Source organism: Rhinolophus hipposideros, assembly GCF_964194185.1.
Source record: "Rhinolophus hipposideros genome assembly, chromosome: 8".
Lineage (NCBI taxonomy): Eukaryota > Metazoa > Chordata > Mammalia > Chiroptera > Rhinolophidae > Rhinolophus > Rhinolophus hipposideros.
This window is the reverse complement of record NC_138054.1, coordinates 55,894,865-55,918,734: the sequence shown is the minus strand read 5'-3', so window position 1 is coordinate 55,918,734 and position 23,870 is coordinate 55,894,865. Positions and strand designations below refer to the sequence as shown.

The 23,870-nt window shown below is 41.6% G+C and overlaps 1 pseudogene across 1 annotated transcript in view; it reads left to right on the top strand.

The window, feature by feature from the left end:
* LOC308501510 (pre-mRNA-splicing factor RBM22-like) overlaps positions 1-23,383 on the top strand; it is a 98,724-nt pseudogene extending 75,341 nt beyond the window's left edge. Inside the window, exons 2-4 of the transcript in view lie at positions 4,900-4,994; positions 6,321-6,415; positions 22,338-23,383. The product of the transcript in view is annotated as a pre-mRNA-splicing factor RBM22-like (transcript). The remainder of the gene's footprint in view (positions 1-4,899; positions 4,995-6,320; positions 6,416-22,337) is intronic.
* Positions 23,384-23,870: the final 487 nt, after the last annotated feature.

Below are 23,870 nucleotides of genomic sequence, written 5' to 3'. Positions count from 1 at the left end.
GGGATAAGACTATATGGACCCATACCTTTTAAAATATGTAAACTGGTTCTTGGAGTGCTCTGTGAAAAATGCTATAATGGAGAAGGGAGGTGTGGGGGGGGGTACAGGAGGGGAAGCACCTGGTGCCTTTAAGGGGATCAGGAAAGGTCTCAGAAGAAATAACACTGAAAATGAGACCCAAGGCAGACATAGTGGGGATAGTAGTAGTTGAGAGCATCTAGGCAGGAGTTAACATGAGAAAAGGTATAGAATCCTGACAGCATGTAGAAAGCAGGGCACATGTTGCCCCTTGGTGGAATATGAGAAGAAAGCTCTGCAGGTTCTTAACATTCTTCCAGGTCTCTTCTTTGCTTCTTTGGGTAAACCCCAGATCACTGACATAGACAGGAAATCATTTTGGAGCATCTTGAGTAGTTTGGGCATAAGATTATGACAGCCTGGATAAAAGTGCTGGCATGGAAAATGAGCGAAAAGGTAGACTTGGTAAAACTTGAATGTAGCTGGGGGTGAGGGAGAGGGAAAATCTAATGTGACTCTTAAGGTTTTTGGCATAGGAAATACAGTGGTAATTTTCAAAGAAAGAGAACATAGGAAAAAGAGCCAATTCAGGGATGAAGGGTAAACACTAGGGATAAAGACTCATTAGTTGAGAAGCATGTTGAATTTGAGGCAAAGCTGTCTAGAGGACTGGCACATGTGGCTATAGAAGAGGACACATGGATTTGCAGGGCTCGGCCCAGCCTCAGCCTTCTGCTCTCTACTAATTTTCCAACAGGGCTCAATAGCGCTGAGGCAGGTGCAGCTGAAATGTATTTTAAGGCCAAGGTGAGACATTGGTAAATCAAAAGTAGACAATCCTTTATTCTCAGAAGACAAGGGGCTGAAATTCACAACCAATTCAAAAAAATGACTCAAAGGTCCGTTCTTTCTGATGGTGGGTTAAAATGCCTGGATTCAATCCAGGTTGGATCACGTAGCTCCACTTATTCGTCAATAGGACCCTGGGCTAAATGATCAGATCTGGGTCTGATTCATGGAGTGAGGTGAACACAGCTGCCAGGCCAGTCACAGGGCCTCCCAGGAGCTGTGGTGTCCCAGGCAATGATTTATGTCCATGTGCCAGCCACTTAATTGAAGGAGATTGCATACGATAGAGAAGAAAAGCTTGGAATGTTGGTTAGAGGAGTCATGTCAAGCTTTTGCTTCAAAAGACAAGAATGGAAATTACATTAAGAGGCGAGGGGCAGGAAAAGGCTTTCTTTGATCATCCACCTAAGGCAGGTCTCTTTATCCACTCTCCAATTCTGTCTCAGCTCCTTGTTTGTTTCCTTCAGTGGCACTTACCATAAAGGTTTTTGTTTCTACATCTGTTTCCTTGTGACTTCCCTAAGTCTGAGGACAGCAACTTTCTATCTTTTCTACTCCTTTATCTCCAGTGCCTAGAACAGTGGTTGGCACACATGAGACACTCATACGTTGAGAAAATGAAGTGGAAAATATAAGGTGGGTTCAGGAGAATGGTTTTGGAGTAAGATCATAAACAAGGCAAAGCAGACTACCACCTCTTATTAGGGGCTCATTATATTGAGGTGCTCTAGCACATCAGCATGAGGACCCAGTCTAGACCAGTCATTCTATCGTTCCTATGCCAGTCAACTCCCTCCTAAGCATGGCCTTTATATACTAGAACCATACTAGACTTTCTCTATATAGACTAGTCTATATACTAGATTTTCATTTGGATTCTATCTGTCACCTCTACTCCTGCCCAAATATAATGCTTGCATCACCTCTAAAATACCCCTAACCTCAATCTATCCTGTCTGTGCAACTACTTCCAAGGTTAGGGACATGCTGCCTCTGGAGACAGCCCTTTTTTCCATAGATAGCTCTGACTGCTATGTTTTGTTATAATATTAGGAATATTTGATGTTTACTTATTTTACAACTCATAGCGCAATACTTTCTAAAGTAGTCCTGCATACGAGTATGCTTGTTTTAATGTAAACAGAAATGGGGAAAAGATAAACATCTGTAGGTCAGTATTTAAGCAAAGTTTGAAGAGATTTTTTTTATTACTATTCATTTATTGGAGCTGGGAGAAGTAATAAAACGCTTGGCTTTTTAAAGCCCTTGAAAGAGACTGTGACCCCCTCATTCCATCATGAAAACTAAGCAGTGCAAAAACCTTCAGGGTACAGAGGTCAAGACACGGATCAGGGCCAGGAAAGAGGTGAATGAACTTCAGATATTATCTGGGAGGCACTTAGAGTAACTAAAGAGGTGAACCCAAGGCCAGTTGCCAAGGGTCAGTGGTTGTAGGTCATAGCTTAGCCAAGAGGTATCAGGTCAGAGTTGAAGGACGGAACTCAAGAAAGTGAGGTCTTGATTGATATTTGCCACCTTGGCATTCACTGACCCCGAAGAGTTGTAACAGGGACAGAAATCAACTTAGGAAGCTTAATTGCAGGGCACTTCAGAATCGTTGTCAACAACAAGACTTGGGTATCTGACAAACTTCTTCCTCAATTACTAGAATCACATGTACAATTTTTCTTTGGTTGTCTCCAACATGACTTGGCTAAAGCCATGGTTGTAAGCATAGGCTGAGGGAAGAATGCTGGTCCATCAGTGGTGGGTCTCAGCCATTTGCTCATTAGATTGCTTGGACCTTCTGATTCTGCCCACGTTTGAACTTTAACGTACCGTTTCCATCTTCTGATGGAATGTTGCTGGGATCATTTGATGTTTATGACCTGTGGGTCTGACAGGATTCAGTGCATCATGGGCCATCTGTGGGCACAGGATCGCTTGGTGTCACCATCCCATCTCTACTAGGGCCCAGGAGCACAACAGAAATTTTTTAAAAATAATAACAAAAAGGCAAAATTTCAGAATGAACTTATTTTCCAGAAATTGGTCATTGAAAATGACTCTGATCAGCAAAAGATGAACAAGAATATTGTACCATATTCACCATTTGGGAGAGGAGAGGAGTTTCAAACACTATAATGATATAGTAAAAAAAGAAAATGGAAAGGAAAAAAAAACAGACAAACCCAGCATCTATTTTTTTCTTCCATTTTCTCTATCAAAGTTAATAATTGTCAAAATATTTCTGATGGCATAAACAAAATTACGTGAAAAGATAATAAGATAAACTAAATTTAAATTATAAATTGAAATTTATTTTTTCCAAGCTCAAAAAGCATATCTTAAGGTAACTAGAAAATAAGACACGTAGAATCGTTACGGAAATCCTTTTAGTAATCACAGAGAAATGGAAAATAATAGGTTGCATAAGTAGAAAATATGCCTTAACTTTCAAGACAGGTAGTTTTAGAAATTATAGACCAATGAACTTAATGTTAACCTCCAAGAAATTCTAGAAGGGATTACTAAATAGATTATTGAGAATAAAGAAGAAATCAGTAACTGCGTGGGACTATTATGTTTACTACCTTACTATGTAAGTTTTTTAAAGTAAAAGTTCTGAATTGGTAAAAAAAAAATAAATAAAAGATGTATAATTAGTCATTGAAGATGATATGTCCTTTCTTGCTAAAAATCCCCAGAGATTTGTATTGTAATTGTTCCCCTGAGACTTGCCAGAAAAATTCCACATGCATCTTTTTTCCAGTACTGACACTTCCGACATCATAGGGTCTGCCAGCTGAGATGGCGCAAGCATTTGGGCTGTTTGCAATACACACAAATCTGGCCCTTTAAAAACACACGGGGCCTCATTGGGTGACCTTGCTTGGAATTGAGAAGGTTAGCAGAGGTGACTTGACTACATGTGGGAAACAAAGATGAGGAGAAAGGAGATCTTGTTTCTATCTCAGTCCTATAAAGAAAACCACTAGGTAAAGTGCTGACTCAGTTTCTCTCCCAGAAGAACGACTAGGTAAAGCGCTGACCCAGTTTCTCTCCCAGAAGATCCAAACAGACTGGCTTCTGCCTAATGGGGTTGGATTCAGGGGATCAAGGGCATTTTGCAGTGGGTTAGGTGGCTGTATAAAGCTTAGCCCCAAGAAATCACCCTATACTCTTCTCTGCTGACAATTTTCACTTTGATTCACCTTACTAAGTTTCCTCTAACGATGCAGGTTACCGGCCACACTAGCAGAGTTAACACAGTGAGAATATGAAATAGCCAAGGGTAAAATGAAAGGGATTGCTTTTTGTTTTGTCTATTGTTTATGTCAGGAAATATGCTGGGCACTTTTAACATTAGACAAACATTCAAGCCTTGTTATAATATACAACCATCACATTCAATCTTGAAGCTCTGTTAAGTTCATTTTACTTAAAAGGTAGCTCAGAGGTTTAAGTGATTTACTTCAAGTCAACACACAGAGTCTAAAATATGCATGGGTAGAGTTTTGACCCTGTTACCCTAGAAAAGAAGCCTGAGTCTAAGGTTTTTGTGTTAATACTTCACGGGTTTAAGATTCCAAGGAAGCAGGAGTGAGGAAAAAGGAGGAGTAAGGCAGGGGAGAAAGAATAAATGTAATTAACTGCTTTCTGAACTGCCACAGATTGACAGCAAACTGATTCCCTCATCTTCTGGCATCTTCAGCGAGGCAATATATAGTTTCTGTGTCTCAAAACTGTCCATCTGGAAGAAGGTATTGGTCCATCAGCAGCCATCCCCCACTAGTCAAGGATGGCCGAATGGAGTGTTAACGCTGGCAGTTCTAGGTTGTTCAACTGAAGATTATTAGGAAGTTGGTCCTGCCGTGGCTCAGCTGTGACACAAAAGCCCCAGGGCAGAAGGCAATAGGATAATGGTATAAGCTCAAGGCAGGCACGAGCAGGGCATACCCTCAACGGATCTGAGGGATTAGGAGAACTGCCTCTGTTCCTGATGGTCTCTGCAAACCCCTCTGTTTGTAGCAGCAGCAGAAGCTACAGAAGGAGCAGAGACTACAGTCCAAGGTCATGGGAACCCAAGTACGTCTTGTCTCGGCCTGCGCTGGTCAGAAAATGATGTAAGGGGCAGATCCTGGCTAAGATATCATCTGAACCCCTTACACTTAGGACATACGGACCTGTTTTCCCTTTGAATGGCTCCTAAAATATTTCAACTGAAATCAGCATCAAAAAGGAGGGTTCTAACTGGAACACTATACACATCTTTTAGGTTTTGAAGGTCAGGTGCCATTTCTTAAGACCTAATGTTTTCCTTTAGATGATTTCAATATTATAGAAGCTAATTATTATTTGCACCGTAGAAACACTGGAGAAAGTTTGTAAAATATCTAAAAGTGTAAATGTAAGGAAGAAAATAAAAATCCCTCATATCAATAATACCTAGATATAACCATTGGTAGTATTATGTGTATGTGTGCACATAAAAAATAAAGGCAGGCATTATATATAAGCACTAAGTAAAAACATGAGCCAAAACTGCATAAGCAGTTTGGTGTGATAAAGTGTATATAACAAAACATGGCATTTTAGCAATTTTTAAGAGTATAATTCAATGGCATTCGTACCCCTTTTCCCATCCCCACGGTTATGGATCACAACTGGGCATGTCTCTTGGAAATTCCATGCCTGTGACAACTGCAAAAGGTCAACTTCAGCAACCACAGCCTGATAAGAGTGATAAAGGCTTGGAGATAGAGAATGGGATCTGCTGAGAAGCATGAAAGCTTCAAGGGATGTGGGAGGGTCACTGAGAGCACCTGCTCAACTTCTGTGGGGTTCCCAAAGAATGAGGATCTCTCTTGTTTTAAACCATAGCTCAGAGGTCTATAAGTTTTCAGTTTCGTGTCCACCATGGAAGGATGGGTCTTCTGTGTCAAAATCATCTGCCCCAGTGCTAAAACCCACAGCGTACAGAAGAGACACCAATTCCCTTCTGAAACAGGCCTGGGTCTTCTAGTGATGAGGTTCTGGATCCCTCTACTAGACAAGCACTCTAGGCCTGCCGAAGTGCAGGCTGAGTGTGAGAGAACCTGGAATGGGCAATGGAAGAGGAAGATGCTGACTATCAATGCAACCTGGGGACCACCTGCGATAGTAGAGCCTGGGCTTGTTCCACTAAATCACCTGTACTAAGTCTTGAGGAGACTGCACTGAGCACAGCTCATGGGAGGTCAAGTGCCATTTCTTGTACTGAACAATCTCAAGATGGAGCAGAAATAGTGATGGGCATGACTGGTGTAAAGAGTGGCCTGTCTCAGATGCCTCTTATTTATGCCCCACCTCCTGTAATTCGGCTCTCCCTTCACTTCACCCATTGCTCCAGCATCAGCTTCACACAGGTGTATAAGTTTTCAATACCTTGTGTTCCATGCTTTTTGCCCCAGGTCTTCCCTGACATCTCAGAGTGGGAAGTCCATGGCAACTCTCTCAATACTTATGCTTATGCTGCCCTGGACACAGAAAGAGGCAACAGCCATGGGTAAGCCTTGACCAATGGGGTCAGTGACGTATCCTCCCCTCTCCCGTCCATTCAGTGGCTGATGCTAAGCATTCTACACAACTCTTCAGAGGGTCCCAGTGGGGCTGAGCCCCCCTTGCTTACAGTGGTGACAAGCTAAAAAAAACGTATCCTTGCATTGTCTTTCCCACTTTTCCTGTCTCATTCTTTCCACCCCTCCGTTCCTCTTTCCTGAAATAACTTCTCCAAAATAAATTACATGCTAGCAAGCTCTTATCTTAGGCTATGCTTTCTAGGAGAACCTAGGATAAGATTAGTAGTATATATGCAGTTCTACATAAATATCATAAGCTTGTCTCCCTATTATAAAGTATATAAACATTTTTAATGGTTGTAACATAACGCAGTCCCTAGAGCCACACTGCTTGTCAAATATCTGCCTGTTAAATAAAATTGGACAAGTTATTCAACTTTTCGGTGTCAGTTTTCTTATACATAAAATGGTGATAATAGTAATTATACCCTTGTAGGGTTTCTGAGAGAATTAATATATTAATCCAGATGAAGTGCTTTGAACTTTGCCTGACACAGAACAGTTAACACATTGTGCTTTCTATTATTATTATAACAAGAAATTGGCTAATTACAACTTTCCCACTGTTTCCACAATTTTCCAGTTAAATTATTCACTGTGTGAACCATAGTGACATGAATAGTGTCTGCCATAACCATGTTCACGGTGTGAACAATCTCTGCACAAATCATTCTGCACTTCCGATTATTTCCTAAGGATAGATTTTTAGACGTAGGATTTCTGGGTCCAAATAGTCCATGCCCTTTGCTATGGCCACACTTAGCATATCCCTTTGTAATAGCCCGTGATTACCTGTGATGATCCCCACAAGATGTAAGTTCTCGCGGGTAGGAGCCAGGGCCTTTTGATCCTCATTGCATCTTCAGCATTTGACAAATTATTTAAGCCCCTCCTACGTGCCAGCCCCAGTGTTAAAGAAATGCAAACTATGGTACTGATATATGTATATGTATATATTTCTAAAGTATTTTGCAGAATAGGTGACAATTCTTAATAGATTTTATAGTGAGCTTGAGTATAAAAATTGACAATTGATCAGCACATGCCCAAGACAGACAACTCGCACAAGACAAACACATGATCACAGTTTACAAGAGCTGGCCTGAGGAATATACTACTGTAATATAAACTTACCCATCTATCCCCCCATTTACAAAAGTAAACATGTTTCATATTCCAACTGTGTCAATAACCAAGGGGCAGAACTGGATCCCATAAGAAAACAAACATTTGACCTTCATAATTAAAAGTCAATATTAGACAAGGACCCCAAGTAGTCCAAGCAATTACCTGCCTCCTCTTACCTCAGACCTTGACGATTCCTCCCTACATACTGTGGGAGGAACAGCTGCTTTGCCAAGGCTCACCTGGTTAGAATTTTTCATAGAGCGTGACTTTGAGAAAAAAAAATCCAAGTCAAGCAAAAGTGTGCAAATTAATTTAGGTTTACGTTACCATGTGTGTGTCCCAATTGGGTGTCTGCAAAGGGAGCTGAAGGAAAATTGAAACAGAAAAATGTCTTATAAACAGAAAAATAATTGACCACTTTGGAAGCAATAAAATTAGTACCATCTGGGAAATTAAACTCAGTTACAAAAGGATACTAAGTGTAAACAGAATTGATGGAAACAGACACAATATACACAACTACTAATTTGAAGATGGTGAGATTTTACATCTTCAACTATTGTAGTGCATTGTCATGCCTGATGTCGTGATATGTACTAGAGGCATGAGGATGAGGGGGCACTCTTCCACCAGGGTTATAGTCACAATACAATGCATGTTATAACAAAGTGCAATGAGAACACAGATGCTAGAGCAATTAATTTTGCTTGTCATCAGGGGGTGGTTATGGAGAACTTTTATTATAATATATATATTTGCACGTATAACGAAAACACAAGGATAAGTCACCCTGCTCTTTGAGATGCAAAAGTATTTCTCTTGAACTCCCATCTCAAGATGAGAAACTCTCTGCCCTTTTAATCTCTGTGGGATTCTAGGGTATGAGTGTTCTGGAGAGGTTTCTATTTCTCCTGGTTATAATGGCTGTGGCTATGAATTCTTGATTCTAATAAATTAGACCATTTATCAATCACCTGGCTGTCAACACATGCAGTCCCTTTTCCATCTGGCATCATCCCACACTGAAAACCACTCCATCCTTTACTCCCCCAAACACCACTGATACCAGCTGTGCAGCACCAGACTTTCAATGAGAGATTAAACAACAGAGGGGTATCTCACATTATAGTAGCATCAAACACAACCCCACTTTGAGTATTTAAATATACTTATTCTTAACTTGACCACTAGGCGTTTGACTGTCTAATTTATTTCTTATCCCTTTCTCCCTTCAACTCAATACTGTTCAATACTTCTCAATACTGTTCACCCCAAACTCCCAATTCTTGTAGCTATGATTCTTGGCTAAAATTTTTATTTTACTTTTGTTAAAAGTGAACTGGCATCTTAAGATGCTTAACCATAGAGCTGGAAGGACTATGGGTGGAGCTGGGCGCCTTGTTAACTCTCTAGTCTTGACTTCCTATTGTTCTCTATGGTAACTTCTGGGGGAGGATGCGAATACAGGGAGCCAAGTTGGGCTCCTCCTTCTCACATGGGTGGCCCGTGTGCAAGACCGGCCAGCGAGTGTGCATGCACTCCTTCGTTCTGTTTCTTTTTCTTTTTCCAAATAAACCATTTTCTTTTGGTGGATTACCTGGAGAATTATGGGCCAGTCGACACTTTATAGATTTCTTTTTCAGGTCTATCATGTTAGTTCTTTAAAAAGTGGGGGTGGGGTGTATTATTTGGTATTTCAGGAGACAATGATATAACCAAAACAAGAACAGACATTGGGATCAGAAAGAACTCTTCAAACTCTATGTATTTTCTATTTGAGTTGTTTAACCATGAACAAATCAGCAAGATCTGAGCCTCTATGCCCTCAAATTGAAAATGGGGACACTACTAGCTATCTCAAAGGTTGTTGGAGGATTTGATGAAATGCTATATGCGGGCCTCCATGGACAGACAATGATAACAGAGAACTTAGAGAAAGATTGCAGTAATCTGGCCGGCTGAGGCCCAGCGAGCCTATAGGCAAATGGGCATTTGTACTTTCTCTGGTTTTGTTCTTTGGCGTACTCAAAACTTTTTCAAGTCAAGTTAGTTGTAAACATTTTTTTTTTTAGTAAGATATTTCACCTGAAAAATCTGGTTTTCAGCATTTTAAAAGGTCAGAAGATCTAAAAAAAAAAGTAAATAAATCAGGCCTTCCCTTTCCCTGGCAACAAGTGTCTGGGGCTTTAGTTGTAACTGCCCCATTATAGCAGGCCATCTTCATTCATTTCTGTTAGCTGCTGGCTTCCATCAGCTTTTAGGTCTGAAGCTCCCATCCCATCCCTGAAGCACCCAGGGATCACACTTCTGAAGGCAAAAATAGAACACCTGGTCTGACGAAAAGGTGAGCAGTCATGAAGATATTGGGACAACACAATTAAAATTGGGATTCTCCTGGAACATCTGAAATACATGGTTTCTAGAATAATGTCATGACTGAGGGTAAAGAGTAGTAAGAGTTGGGGATGGGATAGAGACTGAAAATTTAGATTAGGACCAAGCTCAGCAACCCTGCAATAGACACTCAGGCCTAGCTGATCTACTCAGTGCAATTCATAGCAATAAGAGCTTTAGTTTTCAGTTTTTAGGAGTCTATCAGTTCCTTCTTGCCCTGTTTCCTCTTATCTTATCAAAACATGATTTCAACAGCTAGAGAATGCAGGTAGGTAGGGGCCCTTTTCTCTCCTGATTCCTTCCATATGTGGGTTATTTCATTTTCCAAGGGGCCTTAGGGTTTGGGAAAACTACTTACCCAGCGCAATCACCTATGAGCTAGTATAAACTCAAGCTTTACTGCAATGTATTAGTCACTGACATGCCAAAAAAAAAAAAAAAAAAAAAGGTTTAAGGAATTTAAGGAAACAGTCACTCAAAATTTTAATTTGAGGTTTATTTGAGCACGTTTGGGGTTTAAAAATTAAAAAATAGTAGATCCATTTCTATCAGCATCCATGTAACATCCTACACAGATATTTTCAAGCTGATATGGCTTGTGTGAGCCCACATTTACAAAATAGCCCAGGAATGGGTTTCAATAGGTCTTCCACGAGCTACAGGAATGCCGGTGTCTGATGCCCACTTATAAGCAATCAAAGCCTTGGGTCTGTATTAGTCTTGCTCTGCAAATTCCAGATGGCCTAAAACATCTTTTAAGGAGGAAGTTGGTATACCCTAGGACAGATGAATGTCTTTCCTATAATACGAAGAGCTATCACATTAGTGTTGGGCAGTTCCTTAAAAACTTCCAACCCCCTCTTTTTGAAGGTAGGAACATTTAGGCCCCAAGAAATTCTTCAGCAAGCCACCAACCTCTTACTCATTCTGGCACTGTGACATAGTGGGGAGAGAACTCTTGCCCTAACAGAGTTTAAAGACTGACAGATGAAACAGATATATAGTAAACAAATATGAAACCACAATTAGGATAAGTATAGAGAAGTGTATGCATAGACATGTTAAATCTGGGCTAGTGGGGGGTCTCCGAGGAAGTGAAGTCTATGTAGAGATCTTAAAGATGAGTAGGCTTTAACTAGGCAGGCCATGTCAAGTCATGAGGTAGGAGATATCCTGCCAACTGTGTAAAGATTTAGATTTGGATTATGGGTAGAGGGAGAAGGAATGCTTTATACAGTGTTCTTTATTCACAACACACCTCCCCGCCCCCAAATATCCCTTCAAACAAATTTTAGAATGTTGCTATGCCTGCTTCCAATTATCTTTTTAACATTTCTGTGCAGTGCTCTATCCTAGGCATTGCAAGTGTTTGATTATTTTTATTCCAACGTCTAAGGCCTGTTACAGAATCTATGATTGCTAAGATTTCTGTTTTGTCTCCCTTGTTTGCTTACTCTCTGGTAGAAGTGCTAATTGACAGAAAATCTTCTAAAAGAATTTCCAAATCTTCTAACCTATAGAAAAGAAAAAGGAGGAACTCCCTGACTAATTGGACTTTAAGTCAAAAATGTTTCCCCTCTAAATTGGTTGTCAGAGGAAGTCAGTTACCAATGAAATGAAGTGCAGATTGCTCCCACATTCAAGCTCCTCCTGCTCATGTTGCTATATGGGATTAGCGGAACTGGAAAATATTAACAACCAGACCTGTGATGACAGACACCTGGACACTTGGCTCTATTTTGTAGTAATGATCATTGGATGGTTCATTAGTGAGAACGTTAACAAAATTAAGCAAATGTTTCCGCTGAAGCAGATCCAGTCAAAATTATATTGCTTTTGGCCAAACACATCACAAGACACTTAGAGCAAATGGTAGTTATAACGTATTTTAATAATCATATTGAAACAGTCACATTCACAAGTCATGTTAACCTTGCTTAAAGAATTCGGTCCATGAAAAGCATCAGACCCATAGGCTTGTATAGTCAAGTTAAATATAATGCTAAAAATGGCCTTAGCTCTGATGTTAGAAGAAATTGATATAAAGAATGTAAATAAACAAGTGCATATCAATATCTGATAATAGGTTAGTTTTCTTTCAATGGTAGGTACTTGTTAAAATCACCTCAAGAAAACTGTGGTCATGATTCCAAATTCCCTAGATAGGATTAAACTGAGTGAAGTAGAACCCAAATAAAATTGAGACAAGTGTTGGTCCAGCCTTAAATGATGTCACATTAAAAAAAAAAAATCAGTGAATAATTCTTGTTCACATTATTTTTTAAAGTACTTCAAAATGCAAATAGGAGAGTCCATGTATGACATATTGTCACGTGTCCTAAGTTTTTCTTTTCCTTTTTCTCCCTTATATGCAAAGCAGTTGTCCGTCCAATAGTCTCTTTTCCAAATTCACTCTAAATCCAGACTTCAGGGGCTTACATTTTTGTAAGTTACTCTCTGGATGTATTAATTTTTCTTCTGCCACAAAATGCCTGTCCTCTCCAATGTAAATTACTACATGGATCACGTAGCATCTCTCAATTCTCTCCCTTACTAACTACCCTAATCCTGCAAGATAAATGTCCAGGAACCAAGCTGGTAAAGACAATTTTCCTGGGAAGTATGCTTCTGTGAGGGAGGAAGAGGTGCGACTCTGTGGTACAGGAAAATGTTAATATACAAATAATCACAATCCCTTTGCTTTAGTCTTAAAGGTCCATCTCTTCAGGATACTGTGAATCCCTTCAGGGAGAAGAATAATCCTGACTGTGCATATAATGGTCCCTTGGCAATTTAAGCATTAAACTAGGAGTTGAGTATACAGATAAGCCTGTTAGCAACAGTATTAAGATGCATTTGGTCAGTGGAGTCTTTTGGTAGTAATCAATGCAAGAAATAATCACTGAGCACCAAACATGAGGGTCTCGGAGATTCTGAGATCAGATAATCCCTGCCCTTGTAGACCTTTCATTTCATTATGGCCCATTAAGATACCACCTTCCTTTGGGAAAATGAATGTTAAGAGCCCCTGTTTGACCTCATGCAGCAAAGATAGCACTCCAAAGTAAGAACGGGGTAGACTGGGAAGTGGTGCTCTGTCACATTATAAGGACAACATTAATCTTTATGTAACCACACACAGTGCCTCCCCAGGGACCTCTCTTCGCTGGTGCTCTGTGCCACCTTATCATTCCCACCTCAGAATCTATTTGATCACCCTGGCACATGAACCAGCTGCCCTATTTACATAAAACTACTCCAGCTCCCTTATATGGCTAACTGGATTCCCAGGAGCTAACTAGAAGACTAACTTTAGTTATATTCCTTTTATGCTTGCGCCCCACTCATTCTATAAATAATTCTTAAGCACGTGAGCTGTGAAAATCATCATGGTTGATGCTAGCAAAACTAGAAAAATATTAATTTCTTTTGAGTAGGGATGGCCTGATTGAGTGAATGGGATTAGTTAGAAGGTGGGAGATTTCACACCTTATTAGATACCAAAGCTAATAAATATAAGCATTACGAGATAGGGAAGTCCAAGGTTCTATAATCATATAGAGGGGGTGTTTGACTCAGTAGGCTGGGAAGGAGATCAGAATTCTTCATGAAGGAGACTCCAAAAACAAGTTAGGAAGGATTAGTGGGGTACTCATTCAATTGCCTAGGATATACCTGGGAGTAAGCAAAATAGTGTTCTCTAGAAAGCAGAGCCTGAGGCAAGGATTAAAGAGTGGATGATTTATTTAAGAGACGCGAAGCCAAGGCAGCAAGGATGAGGAAAAAGAAAAGTGAGGGAAGGAAAGATTGAAGCAATGTGAAGTGACGCATTATGATGTTGGCAACTACTTTGTGATAAACTATGAAGAGACATAGCATATTACTTGGCAGATGTGTTTGTATGGCATGTGGGACTTCTCCAGGGTGACCACGAGGAAAAATTGCACCTGAGAATAGCTTATGGTGGAGATTTTCTCTCTCCAGCTACTTCCCATGTCTTGTTTCCTTTTGGTCAAAATTTGCCTTGCAGGAATTTTATCAGCTGCTCCAATTTTCAGCTACTTGGGCTGCCAGATCCATGCCCTGAGGCATGATATTTTACCCTAGACTAGAAATGGTAGGAGAAGCCAAGAACTTAAGGCATGCAGCAGGTCAGCCTGGCTGTGGGGTGGTAGCCCTGACATTCCAAGGGCAAGTGACGTTGGCTTCAGATGGGTTTAGGTTTGTTGATCAAGCCTATAAGCTTCAGTGAGTACAGAAACTGGGTAGTGGCAAGGGAATCTGAGAAGGTTCATGTAATTTCTATCTGATACGGACATTCTCTGCTCACAGCAGATGTGTTGTAAGTCCTTCTAGTTATTTCTTCACATTCCTTGCCAAACTGATCTTTTAAATAGCTTCTCCTACCTCAAACTTTTAAAATAGGTCTTCCAAGGCTAGAGAAGCCCATGCACATGATGGATGTCCAGTCCTTTGCCTTTGAGACCTTTCAAATATGGCCTAAAAGCTGGTCTGGCAATGGATTTGTGGTGGAATGAAGTGGGCATCAGCACACATGCTTACTGAATGATTGCTAATTCCCCTGAAATGGGTCGTTACCTTTTCCATCAGTGCTTCTTCCAGCTCTATATTTTCTATCCATTGAAATATTTTCCCTCTCTCAAAGTCCGCTTCAGAAGACTAGAACAGTGAGTCCACATAAACATGGTACTTCAAGAGATGTAAATAGCTCACTTTGACTAGATTCAGAGTCGTGGCTAGAAAAGAGACTATGATAATGAAATGGACCCAAATCAACTTTCTGAGTGAATGATCATTACAGTGATGAAACATGCTTCATTAACATCATTGGAACCAAGAGGCAAACAGAAATATCTGAGCACCAGCCTAATGAGCCAAAGTATAAGAAGGAAAGCTAGGTTATAGCTGTGGACAGTCCAGGGCTAAAGGGAATACTTGCAGAGTGATATTCTAGCTTACTCTGGCCCATCTAAGAAACCACTGATGATTGTCTTATGTTATTCTCCCCGACCAGCCAGGACAGGAAGTGGAGAATAAGAGGGTAGTGAGATCCTGCAGAAAAGTACTGTGAGCCCCTGTGCATTAACAGCTAGCCTGAGCAACCAACAAGAATGCTGCAGTGAACAGTAAAGTGGCCTCTAGGGTCTGATCCAGGTTCATATCAGCTTTGCTTCTAACTAAATGATCATCAGTAATTTATTTACACTCTCAGGACCTCAGTTTCATGGACCTGGCAAATGAAGTATCAGATTCTTCTTGTACATCTGTAAAAGTAGGGCAAGGATGAGATGATCTCTGTATTATTTGGATTTAGGTGCCTTGTCTTAACTTTAGGCTGGGTTCCCTAGAAGCAGAGCCAAAGAGGATTCTTGTGAAAATAATTTAGTGAAGGAATGAACCAAGGAGAAACCTGGATGGGGAGTGAAGGAAACAGTGTAGAGCAGGAGAAACTCAGCAAAATGGAATTTCAACTAAAGTGAAATCTTAGCTTTCATTCTGTGAACAGCACTGGAGTATGAATGGTATTCCAGAGATGTCCCACCTTGAGGGCCATTCCCACTGCCACCTCTAGGTTCCCAGAACCATGCACTTTACTCGTGGGAAACCAGCAGCATATAGTGACAAATGATTCAAGGTGAATCAATATCCCTCTGCGTCCAGAAGGATAATGCCCCCTGCTTGCAGGTATCCTCTTGAGCTGGCACTTCAGCTACACCTTCAAGAAGTTGTTTCACTGATCTTTCAGGCCAGCAGCTTCTGGGTAGGAAATTATGTGGTGTGATCAGTGGGTCCAACAGACACATGCACATATAAATTTGACCTTTACTCCTGGTGCCAAGGGCTTTAGATCAGTTTCCCTAAGCACGGGGATTCTTGTGGAAGTGAGGAGGGAGCACTTTGTTGAGGGAGTACTTTCAGGAGACATCTGTAAGGAGGTAAGAGCAGGTTAGGGCAGGGGGAGGAGGTAAGCAGAGATGTGGTTTCAACTGAAGTCTACTGCAGCGTGATCTGTAAGCGAGCACTGGACCATGAAAGACACCATAGAATTGTCCTACCCTGAGACAGGAAATCTATGCTGTTGTATCCCAAAGTCAGTTAATCATTGGTCTTGGGGAACCCCTGAGGACAGCCTTTCCAGAGGAAGGAGGTTCCCATCAGCTGAGGGCAGTTTTCTAGAGAAATATACATCTGTGAGCTATTAGCATCCCACACTCACATCAGCTGGGTAATGGATATGCTGACCCAGAAAAGAACATCTGGGTCAGGCCTCAACAGTTGACTCCACCATATCTTGTAACCCTCTGTCATGCGGGGCGTCCGGCGGTGTCTCAGCTCCCGCTCCCCACATAAGAATGCAGGACACGGTAAGGCCAAAAAGGAACACCCACGGAGCCATAGATAGGGGAGTCAAACCAATATATTCTCGCTGGCGGCTGGGCTGGAGACACAGGAAGCAGGATCTACATAATCTGCCTAACAGCAGTCCGCGCTTGCCAGCCACCATCTTCTTGCTAGCCCCCATTCCTTTCTGCTAGCGTAGCCACAGCCGTTATATTAGTGGCCGATGGCTTATGGGTTACAGCTGACGGCCAACTAGCCACAGCTGCTGGCATCTGATCACAGTTGATGGCCATTTACTACCGGAGCCAGCACCTTTCTATGTGAGGCCGAGAGCCTGGAAACTGTTTTTTGGGGCTTTGTCCCCACACCCTCCCATGAAAGTTTTGGAATACCTTGAGAGGACTGTCGTAGTCATTAAGCTTGAAAATGCCCCATCATAACTTCTAAATCTGGGTAATCCAGCTAGCTGTCAGATTAGAATATATCTATTGCTTCATTGCATATTCCACCCATCAAGTCAAAACATTTATTAAATCTTGACTGTGGCAGACCTCATTATATGCTTTGGAGATATGGAAATAAATCTAACAATGTTGCTCTTGTAAGCACTCTCTTCCCAGCATTTTATAGACGGCATTAACTAAGATTTTATACAATTGAAGCCTCAGCCTACTGCAGGAACAAAACCATCAAGATAAGGCATTAAATCTCTCATAGCCACCATATGTTTTCATATCCCTGCCTATGATGTCTGCCTCTATCAGCTTCCTGACCCGCTTATTCTGGATGATCTGATATCTCTGCTGGAGCTGGTCCTGATTGCATGCTTTCAGTGCCCCCAAATGTAAGTTAAGTACTTAAAATGATAAACATACTGTTCATCAATTCTAGAAACTATCCTACAATGAAGTTTTTCAAAGTACGGTCCTCTTTAAATACCTGGGTATTTTTTATAACACACATTTTTGATCCTTGCTCTAGAATTATTTAAACAGAAATTATAAGGCCGAGTATGTGTGCATTTACAAGTACTCCCTAAAATCGGGCACACTAAGTGTTGGACTCTCTAGCAAGTAAATGTATACCTCCCCTTATTGGGACAGATGAGGAAATTGACTTGAAGCTCTCTAAATAACACTGTTAATAGGTAGCAAGGCCGGGACCAATGTCCTGAACCTTTAGAGCAGCCATTCTCAACCTTACACCATTGATATTTTGGACCAGACAATTCTTTGCCGTAGGGGCTGTCCTGTGGGTTGTAGGATGTTTAGCAGCATCACTGGCCTCTACTTATCAGGTGCCAGTAACATTCCTCCATTTTGTGATTACCAAAAATCTCTAGTCATTGCCAAATATCCCCTGGGGACCACGATTGCCACCCCTACCATGGTTGAGAACCATTGCTCTTGGGTATGGTGTTTCATTAAGCAATAATTATGCCATGGCTTTTCTTATCAGATTGACTTGTGTTTGAATCCTGACTTCACCACTTACCAGTTGTATGATCTTAAGGAAGGGACTTAAAGAATCTTCACAACAACCATATGAAAGAAGTAGCAGGCACACAAAGTCATAGCTTCAAGAGGGTAAGTTGTACCTCCAACCATGTTCTCCTGAGATTCCACCTCTAAGAAAAGACAGGTCGCTTACCATGCCAAGACGGCTTCACGACAACTCTTCTTGGTTCCATCCTGCTTAAAACTAGATTTTACTTCCCACATGACTTTCATAAATATAGTACTGCGTCAGTATGGGTAGTATTAATAGTTCCCCTAAAATAAAATGGCAAGAGCGTGAGGCAGACACCTGTCAGTGCTACCTTTTGTCCCTCAGGATATACTGTTTAATTGGGTTTCAGGCAGCTTCCCAGTTTCTAGTATCTGAATTTCTGCTATTTCCAGAAGGCTATTCCGCTGCCACATGCATAGCAGGCTGGACGTGCTGGAGACCAACCACCACCCTGAAGCAGTCCTTAACCAAGGATGGCTGAGGGTGGGAATATATACACCCCAGATCCCTTGCCTGTCAGTTCGAATAACCCTGAGGGATGTGTTCTACACCACTTCTGAGATTAAAGTTTAGCCACCCACAGTGACAGCTTAATACATCCATTATTGACTATCTTCCCAATATTACTTCTCCATTCCCCTGCCAGTGTTCCCTGCACCTTCCAAATAAACCACTTGCGTGGAATCTTTGTCTTGGGGCCAACATCAGGGGGAACCCAAACTGGGGGACACTGAGTCTCGAAACATTCACATTTGAAAGCGTCTAGTTCATTGCCTTTCAGCTCACCCCCATAGGAAAGTCAACCTCTCATGGGAGAAACGTAAATCAACTAAGACGGTTTCAGTCACTCTCTATTAACACTGTAGCTTTAAGGCAAGAATGGCAGCAGAGGGCACCAAATATGTCATTTGAACACTTTGCATTTCAAGTGCAGGGGACCATGCTTTGGTGTCAGTTCCTAGTGAGGAGGTGGTGTACTAAGGGAGGCAGTTGAGCCCCAACAGTGTTGCTGTCTCTCCATCACAGAATTTGTCAGAGCCCAGTGAGCCCCCGGAAGCTTTTCACCATTACTCGCCGTTGCAGCCTGGAAGGAACATGACACTCTTCCGAAATCAAGATCCATAGATTTTGTTGTCTTCACCAACTGTTTTATATTTTATCAGCCTAAACACAGAAAAGTCTTTTCAACAGATGGATTGCATCAGATTCTGTAAACATTGTAATTGTTTGGCAGGATTACTGCTTATGCTAAAAAATGTAATTTGCAAGGATACACACAGACAGCACAAATTCCCCCAATACACACAGCGACACCATTTATGCTGCAAATGAGGCCCCATCGTATGCCTTCTGTACAGTGCTCATTAACTCATCAAACCCAGAATTAAACAGCAATTATCTCCAACATCTCAGGCTGCTGTTTCTGCCATTTTGATGTTTCATGGGAGCTTGAGAAATGAAATAAAGCACATCCCCGTGTCCCTTTCTCCCTAGCATATTCACATAGAGACCCTGGAGGGAAGCCAAGTGACACAGTATTCTAATGAAATCAGCCCTTTTAAATTAGGTGTGGGCAGAGCAGATATTTTACTTTACTAAGAGATAAGCATCCTGGAGTTCAGGCGGTTTCACAGTCATTGCCCAAGGAAATGTATAAAGATGCTGGTCTAGCTTACAAGGAACTCTTCTCAGATGATTGTTCTGGGAATGATTCAGAGCACTTGGGAAAAGAATCCTCTTAACTTACATAATTTCATCAGCCTCCCATTGTAATGGAGTATTTTATTGCTGAAATCAAGGAGGGAAGAAACTGCAAGTAAATCAACCTCAGGCATCCTGCCAGGAAGAGGGAGACAGGCAAACCTAGGTCCATGGAAAGTTCAAGGCTGAAGCCAGAGCTCTCCACTCGAGACTTCAGTAGAGCAACTATGGGTTTATCACGTTGATAACTGAAGGTTTCCTCTGTGCCAGGGACTGGCCTGAGCATGTCACTACTTAGGTTGAGGCTTAAATGATTTTAAGATGAGAGAATTGAAGCTCAGGGGGGGGCTTTAATCACTTGCCCAAGTCGATTGCCATCAGACCTGGATTCAAATTTAGTTTTGCTAGAGTTCCAGGCTCTGAAACTGTGCCGAGAAAGGTTTGTTTTTTTTCTGCCTTTCCAAACCTAATTTGACAAATTTTTTGAGATTCCTGATGTTTCTAAAACTCATATCGCCCACTAGGACAAAATTGTTTTCTTTTCCCTGATTTCTCAAAATTGAAGAATGGAAAGGAGGCAGGCTCCTACACGGTGGGGGTTGGGAGAAAAACAAAAGAACATGTTGGTTAAAAATAAAGTCATCTTAAAATTTTCTTTAAAACTTCTCTTGATTCTAAAAGCGTTTACAACCAAACTTTGTGGCAGAATATATATATTTTTTGGTCATTGAAAGATAAAATTGCGGGCCGGCCCGGTGGCTCAGGCGGTTAGAGCTCCATGCTTCTAACCCCGAAGGCTGCCGGTTCGATTCCCACGTGGGCCAGTGGGCTCTCAACCACAAGGTTGCCAGTTCATTCCCTCGAGTCCCACAAGGGATGGTGGGCAGTGCCCCCTGCAACTAAGATTGAACACGGCACCTTGAGCTGAGCTGCTGCTGAGCTCCCGGATGGCTCAGTTGGATGGAGCACATCCTCTCAACCACAAGGTTGCCAGTTGGACTCCCGCAAGGGATGGTGGGCTGCGCCCCCTGCAACTAGCAATGGCAACTGGACTTGGAGCTGAGCTCCGCCCTCCACAACTAAGATTGAAAGGACAGCAACTTGACTAGGAAAAAAGTCCTGGAAATACACACTGTTCCCCAATAAAGTCCTGTTCTCCTTCCCCAATAAAATCTTAAAAAAAAAAAAAAAGGATAAAGTTGCAATCATTACACACAACATTGCTTCAGTGTTCTTTGAATACAAAAACAAATCCAATGTAAAGTTCAAAGTCAAAAAATAAATTAAGAAGATAGAGAAGCACAAAAAAAACCCTGAATCTAAAGTAATCACCATTAAGACGTATTACTGAATTATAACATATACAAAAAAGTACAAAAATTGTAAGTCAGCTCAGTGAAAATCTTGGTGTAATTACATCCCCACATAGTGCAAGGGATATTAAGAGCAGTTCAGAAGATCCCGTCATGTCCGCAATACATCACCACCCTCTTCTTCCCCCACCTTTTAACTCTTTCTAAACTATTATTGACTTTTATCTGAGTTTGAGTTTTGTGTAGACTCAACATTGCTTTATGGATTCATTTTTATGTACCTATAGTTCATTTGTTTTCATTGTTATATAGTATTCCGTTATGGAACAGATTAACAAATTTAGCAAATAAAAATAAGAGATACCAAATTATATTTGAATACCAGATCACTAAATATTTTTTAGTATAAGTATGTACCATGTATTTCTTGTGGTGCTTTACCGTGACCTATTTCCCATGTCCCACTCCCCAGATCCATGACAGCCTTGAAAACTAAGCCTCACAATCATAGTAGCCATGAAAAACAGTAGCCTATACAGGAAGGGAAAAATGGGATTAAACCTCCACCAACATCTCAATGTCCAGAGAATAGTCTATCTGGCCTGTCAATTCCCTGGAAATATTCAATCAGAGACATTGTCTATTTGACTTGACTCGGAGCTTACTCTTTGCAAACTGTGTTTCCCCTGTGCATTTGTCAAGAACAATCACAAAAATCACTTAATATCACATGGCCTGAAGTGGCTGATAGCAGTTGGTGTAAACAAGAAGCTGACCACCAAATTTAAAAGGAAAGAAGGGCAATGATGTGTTCATAAGGGGCTTGGCAAAGCTCCAACATGTTCCTGGAAGCCTAGAAGGCCACACACACATGTCGAGTTGGGCACATCCCTAGAGGTGTGTCCATGCACACCCAAGTCCTGAGAAGGTCTGAGGATTTCTTGTCTCTGGCTGACCTTGACGCTCTGCGTAAGCACGAGTGAAAGCTAAGATGAAGTTGTAAACTGCCTATCAGAGCATTGACGGTATGCCTCAAAACACACTAACTCCCTAACAGAGGGTGGGAGATTTATTTGGAGATTAAAGTGTGGACAAAAAAAGGGGTTGTATGAAAAGTAACCTCACAGGGTGATCTGATCACAGATTCCTAGCTTGGCAGATCCCGGTAGGTAGTCACACCCCAGGCCTATGACTTGAGTAAAAGGTTTATGTTTGCCTTAGGTTAGCCCTGTAGAATGTGCTTATGCCTCTAGGTTAACACATATTTGATATGCCAAAGTAATCCTCTTTTTTTCAGACCCCTCCCCAAGCAACCACCCTCAAGAAAGCACATAATCTTGTTAACTATCCTGTAACCCCATCACCACCTTGCTTCCTCCCACCTTCATGTAATCTTCCCAACAGTCCCTCCTTAATTCCAAATGTATAAAAGAAATTGCAGGAGAATTGTGGCAGTCCTCTCTCCCAACTTGGACGCTGCCTCTGCCTCACTGTCGCAACGTGACAGCTTCCCTGTGTTCCAACACCTACAGCAGGCAGAACTGGGAGGATGAAGACTTCCCCATTCTTTGCAAGACATGTCTCGGAAAAAACCCATATAACTGAATGACCAAAAAATGTATGGGAGGGAAGGCAAAACCTGTGCCAGGCCATACACAGTGTTTTGCTGGTGCTCCAGGGTCCACACGCATTTTAAGAAGACTAAAGTGTGCCAAACCTGCAGTAAATGGAAGAATGTCTGTCAGACCTGTCTCTTGGATCTAGAGTATGGCCTTCCCATCTGGGCTCGTGATGCGGGATTTACGGATGACACGCCAAGGTCAGATGTCAACAAAGTCCACTACATACAATATGGAGAGGGAGATTTCTAACTCTGGCAGGACACGGCCAGTTGGCTCGCTGGGGAAAGGCACATCCACCAGTAACATCTGCTCAAACTGGCCCGGACCACACCCTACTACAAAAGGAATCGACCTCACATTTGCTCTTTCTGGGTGAAAGGGGGATGTAGGAGAGGAGAGGCGTGTCCATACAGACATGGGAAGCCAACAGATCCAGGTGATCCCCTTGCTGATCAGAACATTAAAGACCGATATCATGAATCAATGACCCTGTGGCACATAAGCTTCTAAAGCGGGCTTCAACAATGCCTCATCTGAACCCGCCAGAAGACAAGGCTGTCACCACACTGTATGTTGGTGGTCTGGGTCATACCATTACTGAGACAGATCTAAGAAATCATTTCTACCGGTTTGGAGAAATCCGGACAATCACCATTGTGCAGAGACAGCAGTGTGCTTCCATCCAGTTTGCCACGAGGCAGACTGCAGAAGTGGCTGTGGAGAAGTCCTTTAGTAAGTTGATCGTCAATGGCCAAAGACTCAACATGAAATGGGGAAGGTCCCAAGCAGCCAGAGGAAAAGAAAAAGAGATGGAATCACAGGTGCTGGGATGAAGCTAGAGCCTGTTCCTGGACTGCCAGTGTAAGGACAAAATTTGGGAAATTAAGTTAGACTTAGTTCAGTGACCTCATAGCTTGCTATTCAGCCATCTTCTCTTTTTGTCCCTTTCACTGCTTGATTTAATAACTCTGCTTAGTTCCCTTCTTAGACTGTATATATATGTTATTGATCTAATTAATCAGCAGAGCACTAATTTGAAAAGATTGATGTCCAAAGGGAATTTTCTAATACTAGCCCTCAAACAGCCAAGATAGAAACCAAATATTACATATTTGAAAGAAATGGAAAACATAAGTGCCACCATTAAAAATTGCATTACCCCATTATATTTAACTTAAACCATCAATCTGGCCCCTACAAAAGTCAGGTTCCTGAAGAAAGTTCCTTGAGAAAGAGTGGATTATTTTAATTCAATTCAGTAATAGACGAGTATCAATGTAAGAATGTCCAAACCTGTAGAAAAAAATTGTAAGTTTGTATTAGCGTTTATTTGAGCCAAACAGAGAATACAC